At 41.2% G+C, this 17783-nt stretch overlaps 1 protein-coding gene across 4 annotated transcripts in view; it reads right to left on the bottom strand.

Annotated features, from left to right (window-relative positions):
• LOC139447451 (tyrosine-protein kinase Fgr-like) overlaps nt 1–17783 on the bottom strand; it is a 107558-nt gene that overhangs the window by 42495 nt on the left and 47280 nt on the right. Inside the window, exon 1 of one of the 4 annotated variants that reach the window (XM_071228806.1) lies at nt 12439–12659. The exons of the other annotated variants lie outside the window; for them this stretch is intronic. The gene's annotated coding sequence lies outside the window, so the exon portion shown is untranslated. Of the gene's footprint in view, nt 1–12438; nt 12660–17783 lie in introns of those variants that run through there. 4 annotated transcript variants of the gene reach the window in all.

Here is a 17783-nt window from a genome sequence, read left to right as displayed (position 1 = left end):
ATGTCAACACATAAAACATTGCAGTGCAATCCCTTGGAGAATGGTGTAATCTTGAAATGGGGGTAATATTTTCAAACACAGTCTGGCGAACATGCAGGCTTGAGCAGCTTCTGTGAATCAGTGTTATGGCTGAATACCATACATATGGCTGTCAGCACTAGACACTCAAAATGTCCCTCATCATCTGCAAACTGTCAAACAAACAGTGTCTAGGTTTCCAGATGCGTCTGCCATCTGCAAGGAGCTGTATTCCCCGTGGGGCGAGTCATCCAGTGCAATACCGAGCTGCCTAGCGGATGTCAGACATCTGAGAGAGCTTTCCCAGACATCTGCAGGGTATTCCAGATATCTGTGGAGACTTTCAGATTGGACCGCTTCACTTTTTTAATTGACAGTTAGACTTAATTATCCTCCTGCTGAAATAATGGGTGAGTGAGTGAGTGAGTATGGTTTTACGCCGCTTTTAGCAATATTCCAGCAATATCATGGCGGGGGACACCAGAAATGGGCTTAACACATTGTACGCATGTCGGGAATCAAACTCGGGTCTTCGGCCTGACGAGCGAAGGCTTTAACCACTAGGCTACCCGACCGCCCCGTACTAATTACAGAATACATGAGTGATACCTATGCCTTGCATTGATGGTGTGAAATAGGGAAATAGTGTTTGCTGCATACAAATACGACAACCTGTATAAATGAGTCAAACATTTTCCTGTCATGGCGCAGATATTTGACACTTTCTTTCAAAAACGCCGCAGCATGTTGCGGCCCCACCCTGAAGTCCTCCGATGAATTGCCCCTACACCTGTGTCAACTCCCCCCTCCAAATGTACTTCATACATTCGCTTCCGTAATAACATTCAAACTGGGAATCACAAACACCACAAAGTCAAATGTGTGCTTTCATTTCAAAAGCAACAAATTGGGCTTTCTAATGAAATCTTTTTGATACAGTTTCAAAGTATTTCACTTACATATGTTAAGCCAACTCCCACACACAATTTATACAACTGACAAATTCTCTCCTTCAATAACGAAATTCAACCGTCTATATTCCCAAAATGTCAAAAACAAATGAAGCAGCCAAAAAGTTCAAAACTGGTTGTATTTGCATAGAAACACAAACTCCATAAAATGTATCAGAAAAAATATCAAAATGTAAATTAACTCAACAGGGCTCTATTTGAAAAACACATATGGAGCAACTCTCAAAGCAGATGCATGCACACCTGCATGACCAGTCTACTGCACCCAACAATAACGCATGCACATGCCAGATAATGCACCTCCATGTGCACAGCCTGCCACATCAATGGCTGCTGTCCGTCTGCTCCTTCCATTTGACCAGCTGACAGCACAAGGCATGCTGGGTAGAAGCATCTAGCCTCCATGTTACTTTTGATGTTGATTAGGTCAAAGGTGAAGGGGAAGTGTGGATCAGAACTTCCTCTCCTGGGGAGGGCCTCCATGTTGGAGTCAAGTACTTGTATTTCACCATATCGCACCGTACAAACATAACCTGTTTGACATGGCCAATAGGAATGATATGGGGCTGGGTGCCTGGAATGTGGTAGGGTGGGGAAGGACCGGCTAGGCCCCAATGTCAAGCTCCTGGGCCCCGTTCCACAAAGCGATCTTAACTACAATCAATCTTGGAGACTTACATCGATTCTAAAATTGTCTTAGCTAAAGTTTACAACCGTTCCACAAAGCGATCTTAGGGCGATTGTAACTTTACAAGTTCTTAAGTAGCCAATCTTAACAAAGATCGGAATCTTCAGCCATGAAGATACGAAATTTTCCCTTGGAGTGGCCTCCCTTGGTCATGTTTAGCAGACGACGCATTTCCTTGCACACCATAATAAAAGTCGCCATCTTTGTTGTTATGGTACAATATTTAAGATCGATTTTAGCAATCCTAAGTTGGTCCGGAGCAACTTAGCATTTTGATCTTAACTTACAACTCTCTTAGTTAAGATTGCTTTGTGGAACGGGCGGCTGATCGTAACAAAAATTTAAGATCGCATACTTAGTGAGTTACAATCAACTTAGCCCTAAGATCGCTTTGTGGAACGGGGCCCTGGTCTGATTTCCAACAACCGTTTGGTTAATTATGGTGGCAATAAACCCCTATTATATCTTGCCCTCTCAGTAATTGATTTCAACCTGAGACTGTGTTCAAATACTTTCTCAACAATCGTAATTCTCCAGTTCGGATACTGATCAAAAAGATTACTCCTAAAGAATCGGAGGACGTAAGTGTTCTGGACATGGAACATGGAAGTCCACCCTCTGTCTCCTCAGGTTTCAGGAATGGTCTGTATTTGTTCTCGCTCATGTCTGGCTAGTCCTGCACCATGACCGTGGAATATATTTATTTCATGAAAAAAAATAATCTAGAAATGCATACAAAAGAAGTCTAGCCAGCACAAGCTAGCTCTTTTCCGAGAAATCAGCATAGGGAATTTTATTTTATTTTTAGAGTCAAGAAGGATATTGTGTTATATAAGGTTTCAGAGACTAAATATTAGTCTAATGTCTGGCACAAAAGAGCTCTTATCTCTGATTTTCTCCAAATACTCATTGCACGTGTCAGTCTTTCCCATAACACTGTTCCAACCAATGTATAAGATTTTCCTACACCTTCAAACTCATTTACATGTCCTGTGTTCCCTCACAGCAGTGTGCCCCGACAATCTCAAATTTCAGAAATTATTCAACAAGATGTAACCGATAACACTTAACAACAGGGCTCCCACAAAAGCCTAAATGCCCGGCTTCACCCCTCATTAAGGGACCATCTGCCTTAGCTTTACTATAGCCTAGAACTCATTCATGCCCATGTTATCTTCCATCAAGACAGTCGTGGTATCCTTCAACCAGAACCTGGGCATCAACCTCGGCCAATCACTGACAGGGGTGGGATGAGAAGACACCTCCTGACCTCTGACACTCAAGCCAATCAGACCGCAGCAAAGCAAGACACCATTTCACAGCAGGTGCTCATGGGGTTTTGTCAGCCAATCGTGGCCCAGATGAGAAAGGTCATATCTACATATGGCATGTGTTTTGGTAGCTGTTTCTAAGATGAATGGACTATGGATTGACTTGAGTTTCAACAAGGTCTAAAGGCAAAGGCTCTATATGATGTTAGTTTGATGTTTCACTGATGAAAGGATGGGGATGAACACACGAGTATGGTCATTGTTAAAGGAAACATACTTGGGTAGTTGACAAAGCTATTAGAAAATAACCTTTTACGGATAGTCTGATCAGATAAGTTAATAATTGGGATTCTTTCACTCATGGAATACATTAAAGTTAAGGATTTATGTTATTTTTTAGAACAGAGCAATGGGCGGGCCACTTAGAATGATTGTACTGGGGAATCAAACCTGCCTTGCTATGGGATGGCGTAACACACATGGCAGCTCATTAATAAACAACCAGATTTCAAATACACATGATGAGCAGCCTTAGAAATTGGCACTCGTCCTATAGTCCTTGCCAAACTGCCCAATAGATAAGGTATCATAAGGACTATTAGAAACTTGCCATTTCTAAGAGTTTTGCTATGTTATCATTATATTTTGTTTGTTTGTTTGTTGTTTAACGCCGCACTCAGCAATACTCCAGCTATATGATGGCGGCCTGTAAATAATCGAGTCTGGACCAGACAATCCATGATTGATATCATGAGCATCGATCCACGCAATTGGGATCAATGACAGTAAGGACAAGTGTACTAAAAACAGTTAGTTTCTGCCGCTGATGTGGGATGGAGGTGGAGGGGAGGTGGAGGGGAGGAAAGAAAGATAAGTTATCATTGTTGATTTCCCTACATACACAGACACACGATACCTGCAGGTCAAGTGGAACAGATAAGGTGCCAACCGTGAGTGCTATCGACTCTTTCCAAGCAAATGTAAATGATTTCCCCAAATTCAAGCATATCCCAATTCATAACTCGCTGCCATGGGCTTGTCCATGCGGATGATTTTATAGGAAATAATTGGTTGATCAAGTGTGAAGGGTAGAGGTGGGGTGTGGAGGAGGACGACTGGGCTGGCCAGGTATGTAATGACCTTTACGGGGGGGGGGGGGGGGGGGGTCCGGAGGCAGTGGGCAAGGTGTGAAGTCTGAAGCTGAGGCAGGACAATAGGTCGTGGCATATGGCATGATGCTGAACTGTGCTGGGGGTGAAGGGAGATGGGAGGGAGGGGTCAGGTCTGATGAATGGGGGGTGGGGATCCACAAGCGAGGGGAGGACTGGAGTCAGTTTTCATGAATGGTTAGGGTGGGGGGATAGGTGGCTCTACAGGCAAGACAAGGTCATCTTAGGTTAATTAGGTGGCGACTACAGATATCTGAATCAATGAAACGGGTCACTTTTAGGTAAATTTGGATTGGGCTGACGATATCAAGTGGGGCAAAGGGCTGGAGTGAAAAGGATTCCTTAGGTTCGGCCAAGGGTCGGATTTAGGGACTAAGTTAGGGTGGTATGGAGGGGTGGGCTTCGAGAGATGGGGAGGGAGGTGTGGGATTTAGGGACCAAGTTAGAGTGGTATGGAGGGGTGGGCTTCGAGAGATGGGGAGGGAGGTGTGAGATTTAGGGACCAAGTTAGTGTGGTATGGAGGGATGGGCTTCGAGAGATGGGGAGGGAGGTGTGGGATTTCGGGACCAAGTTAGTGTGGTATGGAGGGGTGGGCTTCGAGAGATGGGGAGGGAGGTATGGGATTTAGGGACCAAGTTAGGGTGGTATAAGAGGGGAGGTATAAGAGGTGGGGTCAGAGGTTGGGGATTGAAGAATAGGGATGGACAGGTACTGATTTAGAGTTGGTTGGAAGAGTAACCAAGGGATGGGATTGGAATGTCCACAGACACCCCAGAGAGACAGAGAGACGTTTTGAGATACCGTATTCAACGTAATAACCGCTCAGGGCGTTCTTAAAATTAGAAATAGGGGTCTCTTATTAGAATATAATTTTGGTGAGATAAAAACAGTTGAAAGATTGTAACTTTTGTTGTTTATGCTGACAGCCTGAAGTGATACAAAAGAAAGAATCTGCGAGTATCATACACGACAGATTTATTTGCATATAACACACGAGTGCATATTATACACGAATAAATAAGTCTTGTGTATATTGATCAATCGGAAAGGGTGCTAATTGGGATTGTTCACCAGCCAATATATTAGCAAATATCGCCGTGGGCGCTTGTTAGAGCGGGGCGCTTATTACGTCGAAATACGTTATGTAAAACGGCAGAATGCCAGAGAGGATATACTAATGGATTCAAAATGTTCGGAGCATGTTACCTTTAGGAATAAGAGGGCATTTATCATATAGTAAACTATATCTCCAACAATCTGTTCAATTTCCTTATCTCAGGCGATCACTTCCAGTTTGCAGTTATCAGCATAACATTCAACCATCAAGCAACGGAAGAGAGTCCCGTGGAAACACTGCACAACCAAATATCAAATCATCTCACAAATTGTGCTTATTTCTTCTCTGCCTTATCAACACAATTTCACAGCACACATTGAAAACTCAAATAAACACAAATCAAGATATCAGATGACATAATATGCCCCAGAGTTTTAACAAGTCTGACTTTTATAGCGGGCGACCTCGTCTTTACAGGGTTATGTATCTCAGGCCATTGGGAGCACAAGCTGGTCCTAGTAATTCTAGTGGCTTTTCCCAGGGGGAAATCTTACAGTCATCATCAAAGTCTCGTTCCCTCGGCTTCCTCATCCTTGAAATTCTGCGGCTGTCTTGCAACAGGAACAGAGAACCATGACCAAGAGTGAGAGCCAAGTCATCTGAGTCATTCCGAACAGTTGGGAGAGACAAAGGGCTGCTGCAGCCACTTGCATCACCGACACTTGTTGAAGCGTTCAATTAGTAAATGACTGAAGTGTTTCATGCCAAGTCCATTTCACAGACATTCGTATTTTGAGAAATACCATTGAAGGTTAGACTTTTAACACGTTTAAAGGAAAATATTAGTCATGAAAATATATTATGCTCTTTAACAAATTGTCAATGACAGAGAATAATCAGTCTTGATTATCTTCCAAACAGATTCCATTGGACGTAAAAGGTAAACTAGTGGTGAAAATAATATAAATGGATGCCTGAAACTCCATGGTGCTGACAAACCTAGAAACATAATCGGGGAGAACCGAACGCTAACAGGTTTGACAAAGAGAAGATATCAACTTGGATGTTTAACACATTGAAATATGGTCTGGTGTTTTTTTTTAAAAATTGTCATGCTTTTTTCTAGTTTCAAGTGACAAAGTGTATCATATTTTCCTTCGTTTGTTAAAGATTATACATTACGAATACCAACAGATTTATGCAACAGTAACAGTGACTTACAGGTCCTCAATTAAAACACGGCAACAGATTTTTCTAAAACGTTAACGATTTCACAGAAAGACGATTTGTTACTCAGCAGGAATCAACACTCTCATGGCGGTCCCACGAACCGTTCATCCGTAACAAACAACAAAAAGTGTGAATCATCCAACTTCTCCCATTAATGTTTCAGGATTAATCAGGATTACAACACTGTTTTTGCCCCAGATTGACTCACTTTCTCATAGTGATAAGCAAGTGGTTCTCGCTAAGCGAGAATGAATCTGCATTTTGTTCTTTAGGCATTGTACAGCATGTCAGTTTTGATGGGCTCACAAGACAGCCCAACAAGTTGTCCATGAAATGTTTGCTTTCAAAATTGGAATTGCCTCTGTAATATGACCCAGGGAGAAATACTGAATAAAAATTTAAATAACAAAAATACACAACTTTTCCGCTCTACCTAATTCTTGCATCAGGTACAAAAAAATAAATAACAACATCTTCAGATGTCTCAAATTTCACATTGACTTCCTGACAAGCTACAATCAACTCTGAGAGATTTTTTATCGTGGAGAAATCGACCGCAACATATTGACGAACCCTACCGTTACAATAGAGGCACTTCGGGACTTTCACAAGAAAACCTTTCATAAGCTCAATTCCAATATTCGGAAATCAAATTATACAGAATTTTTGGAACAAGCATGGAAGGTTATAATAGGCTAGGCTTCACCTGTTAGCTGTTAACGTCGACCATGGCTGAAGCTGACAGGCGTTTCATTGGTTGGCTCGCTGCTTGCCTACATTTTTAAAATATTGCAGTCTGCGGGTTGTTATGACACAGGTAATAATTTTATTCCAAAATTGTTAAACACATTCTGTAAAACTGGCAGCATGATGTTTATCTTGACAGATTAAGTTCTTAGTCAAATATTTTTTGGGAGAGATTTGGAACTTCAAAGCAACCGGTTTTAGTGATTTTTCTGGTGTAATGATAGTTCTAAACATGATATAATTTCAGGTTCATCTGTTTCACATCGGTTGTCAAGATATATGTGGCTAAAATGCTTTACCATCCTCCAGACGTCCTCAACACTGCCCACAACTGCACATTACCTAGCCACGCCTCCACAGTGCCCTTCCAGATCTACCTCCAATCTCTTCCCACCACACCCCACAACTAGGGTTTGATCCCAAATCCCCAAAACTACTCCCAGTCACACACTCCTGAACATGTCCCTTCAACCACCATCCTCAACCATCCTCCCAAGGCAAGGGCATTAACTGACTATTAAAGTCCAGCTTCCACCCTTGCCCAACTGGACTGGAATTAGGGAGTTATAGTTTGGCTGGACTAACGAGTCTATGCATAGTTAAATCCAACGAACTAGACATCCGGTTTGTAAACAACATGGATTTTAACATGCTGATTACGGTCAACTGCAGATTTGCAAAGCACATGTACGGTCAACTTGGCCTCAACAGATATTTTCAAAATGTTTTCTAGTTTTTTATCAACGTGCTCAAGTGATGTGATGCACTTCGCAAGATAAGATCCGTTTTACTACAACAAAGGTCTACTTGGTTATCGATCAGATCATCTTGAACGGGTGCCACCATTTTGTTTGAAGCAAATGCAAGTGATAGGAGAGGTGGAATCTGATTGGTGATCAGGAAGGACATAGAAGTGACGGAACTCATAATAGCCACTGGTGACGAAACGATAGAGCCATGAAATTTCAGCCTAGTTCGGCATAGGGGAGAAAATGGACTTTCATAGCCGGTTCACTCCCTTGCCTCAGGAAGATGTCCTCAACCTGCTCCTAACACTCTACCCCTCCTAACCACAAAACTACCCACCCCAACCCCACAACTTGCTAACATTGCCACCCTGCTCTAAACACCCGTGCCCTATTTCTCAAACCTCTCCCAAACCCCAACTGTCTGAGCCTACTACCCACCTATGCTCTCCACCCACCAAATCTCAACTTCTCCCTTAAACTTTACCTACATCACACTACCAGTTCCCACTCTCCTACTTCTCACTACCCCACAACCTCCCCCCCAGCCCTCAACCCCCAGCCGTCTCCAACTATAGAACTTTTATGATCACAGTATCACCTATCTACCACAAGGTCGGCTTTATTCCCCCATTCAGGACATTCCGGGCATTTTATTGATGGTTTACACCGAAGAAGTCTGGAGTGGGCAGCTCAATGGTCTGGCCAGATTAGGTTTATACTGACCACTTCTGGACACTGCCTGTAAGAGTCTTATCACAGTGGTACCTATGCAAGTGGTATTCATCTTATTCATGGTCAATACCATTATCATCCCCATTGATCAGGGGCTTAATATAGCTGCAGGCTCGAGGGTGATAATAGGCAGAATTGATTATATAGGGGTCGGTAGTGGAAACCATGAGCTCCATACAATCGAAGAAATTCCATCTGGTTTTATGTCACCCTTAAAGAAAAACATAACGGACAATGTAAGACCCTTATATGGTCAACATAACAAGTGCTTTCAAAGCAACGCTTCTTACTGCTTAATCCTCATGAAGACAAACTTGCTTTGAAAATCAGGGGTATTAGCATTGACAGCATCGAGTACAAGTACAAACCATCCGTTTAATCCAACTTGTCAACAATTCCTTTCAGATTAGTTTTTCACGAACACCTGGTATTGCCAACAGTTGGTTGCGATTCATAAACACATGCTCATGATGTAGTCGGAATTGTACAATACACTCTGCTTATAGTGGAGATTTCTATTGATGATGGAAAGTTTTCTGCCACTTCTTATTTTTATTTATCATTACAGCATACCGAGAAGACAGTTAACCCTGACAGGTTTTCACTGGGCTGGGAGTCACAGACGGGTGGCTGTGTCTTGCCCTGTCAAGGTAGTTCTGCTCACACATAGTTAATCAATATCAACAGTAGCATCGTAGCTGAGTTATCTTTCATTTCTATACGGAACAAACAAAAAAAGAGTTAGGGACCATGAATATTTTGGGGGATACCTTTATGAAATCAGTGTTAGAAATTGGCACTAGTCCTGTAGTTCTTGCCAAACTGCCCACAAGTTAAGTTATCATAAGGACTAGCAGAAATTTGCCTCTTAAGTATTTTGCTATATGTTAACATCATAAGAACTCGTGGACCAAAAATGTTACTTTCTAACACTGGAAATTGCGCTCAGCCTTCACTTAAAAAAATTAAAAATATACCGAAAAATATCCATGATCCCTAACTTATCTTGTTCAGTATGTATCACACCAAGAAACAACATTCCACACTAAACACTGATACAGAAACACTTAACGAAAATTAATTCTCGTTAAACCCAACCAAACTTAATCAAGCTTGATCCATTATCAAAGGACAAATCCAGCGAGAATCCTTGTTACCAGATGTGACCAGATGTGACCAGATGTGACCAGTATGGTCCAGTTCGTGTCAATCAACTGACCAAACCAGCATCACAGCCTGGCCAAAATGTCACTTACAGCTTCAAGCTGACCACTGGCTATTAATTAGCACGCATCTACAAATAACGTCTCCTTTGTTCATTAGCGCTGACAACCCACTGTTATGATCGCTTGTATCAAAAGACGGTTGATGTTGATTTCGCATCAATCAAAAGCGAAATTTACATGCAATGTCAAGAATACTGTTGGTATATGACTAGTTATCAAATATCAATTACAAATAACTTGAAATTGTATACGGTGCTATTTTTGGACGCAGTGTGCTGCCAGGGCATGATTATCTCCTCTTGATGGGCAGTAAGGTACAAATAACAAGGCGTTACTGACCATTAAACAGTCTGGATAGCCTCAGGTCATTTTAACTCCAAATTGATTAACTTGGTGTCCACTTCACAATTACCAATGAGCCATGTAAATACCAATTAATCATCAAATTGAATATTGTCCATTTCAGGCCACCAACCACATATCACATGTCAATATCAGTATGACAGCTGTCACATATCACACGTCTATATCAACCCACTGGTGAATAACAAAGTCAGTTTACTGCAGTATTTTGACCATTCACTGACCAGTACACAGTATTATTGTTCATTAGAGACAGTTAGTCAGTGGTCATACAGCCATCAGCGGTCATCATCTGTGCTGGTATGGATTTCCTGGTATTCATTTCATTACCCATGCTGATTAGATTTAGTCTTAGTCACTGCCAGGAATACCAAACAAACTGGATTAGCATAATTGAATCTTTAACATGTTTAAAAGAGCATTTCTCATTACCATGTTAATTCTCCCATCCATGACATCAACAGGGGTAATAAGGATTGTCAATATGGTTTACTGCCAAACAAAAGGCATATTTGGTTACCCGTTTGGCTATACATCTGGCATGTTATAAACAGTGCTAGTTTCAACTATAACAGACAGTCGTTGCACTCTCACCATCAAACAGTTGAGACCTATGCATACAAGGGTGTCTGTCACAAAGTGCAACAAAATGGTCAGGTGAAACTGGTGTTCAGAAAGAAAGGAAGACCTGTGAGTGAGTGAGTACGGTTTTATGCCGCTTTTAGCAATATTCCAGCAATATCACGACGGGGGACACCAGAAATGGGCTTCACACTTTGTACCCATGTCGGGAATCGAACCCGGGTCTTCGGCGTGACGAGCGAACGCTTTAACCACTAGGCTACCCGACCGCCCCGGAAGACCTGTGACTTCAAGGTTATCTGCTATAGTACTTCGGTGTATGGACCCTCTAAATCGTCTATTGTAATCACTTAGGGTTATGAAAGAACACTTAGATCCTTATACAGCAAGTTTCTACCATGCCGACCATCATGACTCAAGCAATTTTAAGAATCACAAGCAAGTTTAAGATAAAAGAAGTCAAAAGTCTCATAAAGAAGCATAATTCGGATATGCTGTACAGTCCGTACAGTACTTTGTGAGATAATTTTGAGGAGGTATTAAAAAATGTGAACTGACAAGAGACAAAGGCTGCTTCAGACAGACAGACAGACAGACAGTTTGAGTCAGTACTAAGACCACTAGCCCCAAAAGAGTTGTCATTCCTGGTAATATAAATCAATTACAACCCTTATAACCCCAAGCTTGCTCTCATTGTAATGGTCTTAGTAACTTCTATGTCAGAATCATGGTGTCATCAAGCCATTGCTATGCATAAACACTTGATTTCAAAACAGCTGACCAATGTGTCACCAGAGATCACTGACCACAGGTCAAGGGGGTCATCAATATCCCAATTGATTTCAGTGGCGTGTACTTCACACAATCAATGGCTCCCATCACAGTGAGCGGATGGCTGCAATTAATCAGGAAATGAACAGCAGGCATTTCCAAAATTCACCTCCAGCTACGTCCCTACCCCTTGTTCATTCTGTTCTACGGTAATCCTTACCCTGATTTAAGTCATATGATTGCTTCGAAACTAGGCATGAAAGGAGAGGGGTCGTCCTTATAACCCCATTGTTAAAGGTAAGAGTTGGAGTGACCCTACATACAAATACCATGGGGATAACCCTAAAGGAATACAAGGACCTTAGCAACCAACCAACCAAAGTAAAATATTAAAAAGAAGACAAATCACTTTATCTAAATGTAAAATAATTTCACACAAACTTGAATGCATTACACTTGTTTCCCAAATCAAACCAACCCGAAAACAATGCTCCCTCTCCTAAATACCAACATGACTTAGCTCTCACATTAAACCCATCATTTTAAGAATGTCACAATACTTAATCCCTAAATAAAAACACCATTGCCTGGCTGACAATGCCACACACAAGCAACGTACACAATACACATTATAATTGCCTTTTCAAAAAAATCCCTGAAATTAGATCATTTCCGCTGTAAAAGCTCAATAAAAGTCACCGAGATTCCCCTAACTCATCTAAACAAGCGTAGTTCTCAAGATGGTATCTCCGAAAACAAAACCTTGAATGCAAATCGTGTAAGAAAATAAAGTAAGATCAAAGTTAACCCCAGTAAGGAACTCAGAGCCCTGAGGGGAAAAGGGATTGGGTTTTGCCTCTTACCTAGTTCTCCAGCAAATCCTCATCGTGGTAACGGAGGGAATCCTTCGTCCTTCTCTCTCTCTTCAACTCATCCCCCATCCCATGGAATAGACAGTGTTTATCCTTTCCTCAAAACAAAACCATGCATTGTCTCATCGCAGTTGGGACTTAGAGGGTGAGAGAGTATCAAAAGATTATCCAAGTCTCTCCAGTCTGAACACCAGTCTTCTTGGCTCTAACCCGGCTTTACAATCATAGCTCGCAGGCTCCTTCCTATACATGCTCACCCAACTCCCGGTATCTAAAGGGGGAATAGCAACCAATCCCTTTATAACGCTGAACGTTATAACCACACTTCTCCGCTGAACAACAATATTTTATGCACTCATTCTTTGCAGTATCATTAAGAATAATTTTTAGTAATTTTCCATGATTTTTCTTTTGTTGTGTTCGGTTAGGTTTGTTTATTGCGCTATAAAGGGGATCTCCTCACTATAAGGTGAAGTTGGTGGACAGGATGTGGTTAAGTCAGCATAAAGGGCTGTCATTTCCCATTGATCACACAGCACATACGCTGGTAACTACATTCCAGGTAAAAAATATGCAAATAGGAGATCCTCATTTAACCACTACCCATCATTTAGCAGAGACAATAAAACAATATCACTGTGATCAAACACATCAAATACTACCAAATTTCTCAAAAACAATCCTTTTTCTTGCATCATTTCGCAATGAGACAACTCAATTTCCTGGACAACAGGCTGTCTTCCATAAAAAAAAACATTTACAGGAAAAAGTAATAATTCAAAATGATCATACTCTACATCAATCACCACCCCGAAAATCAAAACAAATTCAAAGAATATCCGACGATAATTTTATACCAAAAGAGCCAACGCCCAAACCTTTATTGAAAAATCACACAGCGAAGTACTAACGGAAAACTTGCCACGGGTCCCATCATTTTGGTTGTGAGCCCTGCCCGTGACACGGCAACAATGGGTGACCTCACCTTCCACTTCCTGTCCCTATTCAGGGGGCTGATAGTGATCCAAAGCGGGATGTGGAGTGTCTCCCGTACAGACTCGTATACGGCGGGGAGGTGGGGGCGTGTCTCCGACACCTTGTATTGTCCTGCTTCTCTGCTCTATTGACTTTGGGATTAGGCCCCCACAATCACCATAGATAAGTGATGTAACAACGTGTCGAGACACTCGATCGCCGAGATGATCATCTCAGGGCTTTGCGCGGGAAATAAGAGGCCACACTGACTCACTAACATTGCATGGGACTTTTATCATGTAGAAACATTAATAGTGTTAGGAATTTAATGGGATTTTGTACTGAGGTTAACAGTCATACCTTCTTGAATCAACCAACACCTTTGACAACATAGCATCATTCTTACTGTATTTGTCGATTTTGTATGAGATTTCAGGTAAATTCATCACCTTAGCTATGCACCCAGTATCACTGAAAATACTACTAAATCCACCAGGGCCTTATGCAAAAATTACCTCCTATTTCATTTATAAAATGTTCATGCAAAGAAAATCTGCATAGCAATATTTGTATTCCATTGTGTGTATCAGTGTTTATAACTTTTAATTTAACGAGTCATGCACATGTTTTGTACTCTGCCCCCATGGTGTTTATGTACAAAACATTTTCTTCTTCTTCTACAACTTTTCATTCTTCCTTCCTTCATGACTTCATTCAATGGCTAGATTTGCATAGACATATGTGCCTTTTGTCCATGGTCTGTAGTTCAATTCCTTTCTAATGAGCAAGCTCAGTTTATAGCACCCCCATGTTAAAGTGTTGGTCACTGATAGAGAAAACTGTATCAGGTAAAAAAGAAAATCTGAACGACCACAAGAATTCATTGCCATGTTCTATGCAACGAATCAACTGATTGCACTAGTTTTAACTAGAAAAATACAACTCTCAAATACATGATGGATTTCAATCTAACAAAAAATTAGTCTTCTCAACCTTTTTGCACCCCTCACGCAGCACGTATCAATACATATCAGGGCTCGATTAAGGAACTTGATTTAACTTGCACCAAGTGGGGGTGACATGAAAACCTAGTTGCCCTGGACAAAACCTGGTTGCACCGGACAAAACCTGGTTGCACCAGACAAAACCTGGTTGCACCCTGGTCCCATAAACTTATCAAAGTTGAAACTCATGCATACAACAATACTAAAAAAGTAAAACCTCAGGTCTTGGAAAAATTGTGCCATGTGTCATGAATTACACAAAACACAGGGGTTAATGTTGTATGGTAAATACAGTAAACTACGTTTATAACAAACAGGCCTACAACTAGTCTGTCTTACAGACCCTGATACAAATATATATCAAATACAGCCCATGCAAGTCTATAATGTTTGGCAAGTCTAGATCACTGCAGTATCAGGAAAATGAAGAGAGTCACTGGGCTCCTTTTTATTATATTTTTATTAAGATAACTGAACAACTGTTTTTTTATGTACGATATGTTCATTTCAGAGGCTATATGTTAGTCTAGCCTACAACGAACCGACGGACATAACAAATTTATCTTGTGGTCCGTCCAATTGCTGTATATATGCGGCATATATGGTTATTACAAACTACGGTTATAATGAACAGAAATTAGTGGTCCCTTTGAGTTCGTTATAACCGTAGATTACTGTAAAGCTTACATGTATTGAGTATGTTCAAAGATCGGACAGGTTTTACAGTAAGGGCTTTTTTACATGCACTTGGTGCAAGTAGACATCAATTCTAGGTTGCATTTTTCAATAATAGCTTGCACCGATGCATGCTTCACATTGCCAAATCAAGCCCTGCATTTATTTAAAGCACAGATGCAACAAAACCTGCAGTGACAGAAAGCAGAAGAAATGAATGTGCCCCGAAATTCTACATCTACATTGCTGTTACTAGTCTTAGCATTACATTCCCAATTTCAGAAGATGTGCACTTAGCAAAATTAGTACCTACACTGTGAGATGGACAGAAATCTGCATGCAAGCAGGATGCCATTTCTCCTGTCACTGACCAGCGAGCCTGCAATCAGTTATGATATAAGCAACACTGCAATCTACATGTATGGATGTCAATTACCAAAGGAATCTCAGTAGCCGCAGCATTACCATTGACCCCAGTTGTCCAAGTGTATCGTTCTTGTACATCGGCTAACCTTATCTCACACTGCTAATGCTGCATCGATAACATCCTTCACAAGATTGATGGGACAATGGCGAGGTGAAAATGCCATTTCAACTTTTAATGCTTTGTAGGAAGACATTGTATCTTCTGGAGACGGAATAGGAAAGTCGAGGGTGAATTTTCGTCTGACTTTGATTTCAAAATAAACCCCAAAAGAGCTGAGCTAATTTCTCCATCACCTTGGTGATCGCAGTAAAATGTTTTTTTCTGGGTTTTTTTAACCTTTTAACATGTTTAAGGCAAACCTATACTCACGTTTAACAACATGTTCAATTCCTTTAGAATGGATATTTTAATTTCTCTAAGTGTACAGGGACATTTAGTTTGTCATACAGAGTCTGATACAATTATATCCAATACAGCCCATGCAAGTCTATATTAGTGGACAAGTCTAGATTACTGTATTCTGAAAATGAAGAAAGTCTCTGGGCTCCTTTTTATTATATTTTTTTTACAAATTTAGCATTGTACAAAGATATGTTCATTTCAGAGACTAGATGTTAGTCTAAGGGAGAGAAAATGAATTTTCTCAGTACTTGCCTCAATAATAAGCAAGACTGTTTGGGGGGAGAGGATGCCTGCTGTTATGTTCAACTGACTATTTTCTTAAAGGTATTTCATATCTTTAACTTGATGTTTATTTACGGTCTAAGCTTTACACTTTGCTGAGTTTTTATTTATTAACATGACATAAATCATGTCAACAAAATGAAAACCAGTTAAGAAACTTGCCAACACGATAGTGCTTCTCACAATCTGGAAACAGACTTATCATACTACATCTGTTACTGAAACTACCTCCTAAAAAACTCTTCCTCATATTTCGTTAATGAAAATTTCCAAAATATCATCACCACACACATAATGTTTCACCAAAGCATAAAAAGTTCCATACATGTCTATATGTAGAATCCCAGACGCCAAAACAGTACATCGTAATGTCAGAAAATATTAGAAGTCTGACGCTGATGAGATATAAAAGAAAATTAAGTTTCCTATAATATTGGCAACATCACAGCCGTGTATGCTGTGATTAGATAGTAACGACAGCAAAAACATGCTGAAGCTGCATAAAGCATCGTAAACTCACAACACTGTCGGGGCAGATCACAAACTCTCAACACTGTCGAGGCAGATCACAAACTCTCAACACTGGCGTGGCAGATCAGAAACTCACAACACTTTCGGGGCAGATCACCGACTGGCAACATCATTAGGGGAGATCACAAACTCGCAACACTGTTGGGGGGCAGATTACAAACTCTCAACACTATTGGGGGGCAGATCACAAACTCTCAACACTGTCGGGGCAGATCACAAACTCGCAACACTGTTGGGGGGCAGATCTCTAACTCGCAACACCATTTGGGGGAGATCACAAACTCGCAACACCATTGGGGGCAGATCACAAACTCGCAACACTGTTGGGGCAGATCACAAACACGCAACACTGTTGGGGCAGATCACAAACTCACCAAACTGTCGGGGCAGATCACAAACTCGCAACACTGTCGGGGCAGATCACAAACTCGCTACACCATTTTGGGAGATCACAAACTCGCAACACCATTAGGGGAGATCACAAACTCGCAACACCATTGGGACAGATCACCAACTCGCAACACTGTTGGGGGCAGATCACAAGCTCTCAACATTGTTGGGGAAGATCACAAACTCTCAATACTGTCGGAGCAGATCACAAACTCACAACACCATTAGGGGATATAAACTCTCAACACTGTCGGGGGCAGATCACAAGCATAAACATGATAAAGGGCGATATGTGCAATAGTCATAACTTCAAGTAAGTTTTGGGTATCAAAAAAAAAATATTGCTACCTACAAGTTTAATTTTCCCATCAAGACAAGACAACCAACATTTCAGCAGCTCAAATTATGCTAGCCACTTCAAGTTTACTGGCACTGCTTTTCAAGACAGGAACCCTACATTTGAAGAAGGCCTAGTCTGTGAAACATGGATGGACTTGGGTGACGTAATCTGAAGGATCTTTCAACTTACAGAAACATCGCAGCTCCAAGTGTAGCCTGTCTCCCAGACTGTTGTGAATATATTAAGAAAGGAATCCAAGGCAAGTCTAGAATGATTTGGCAAGTATAGATTGCCTCAGCATCAGAACTGC

Source organism: Haliotis cracherodii, unplaced genomic scaffold (genome assembly GCF_022045235.1).
Source record: "Haliotis cracherodii isolate W230 unplaced genomic scaffold, xgHalCrac1.p SCAF_7, whole genome shotgun sequence".
NCBI classification, from domain to species: domain Eukaryota; kingdom Metazoa; phylum Mollusca; class Gastropoda; order Lepetellida; family Haliotidae; genus Haliotis; species Haliotis cracherodii.
The sequence above is the reverse complement of the archived record's forward strand: the minus strand, read 5'-3'. Positions and strand labels throughout refer to the sequence as shown.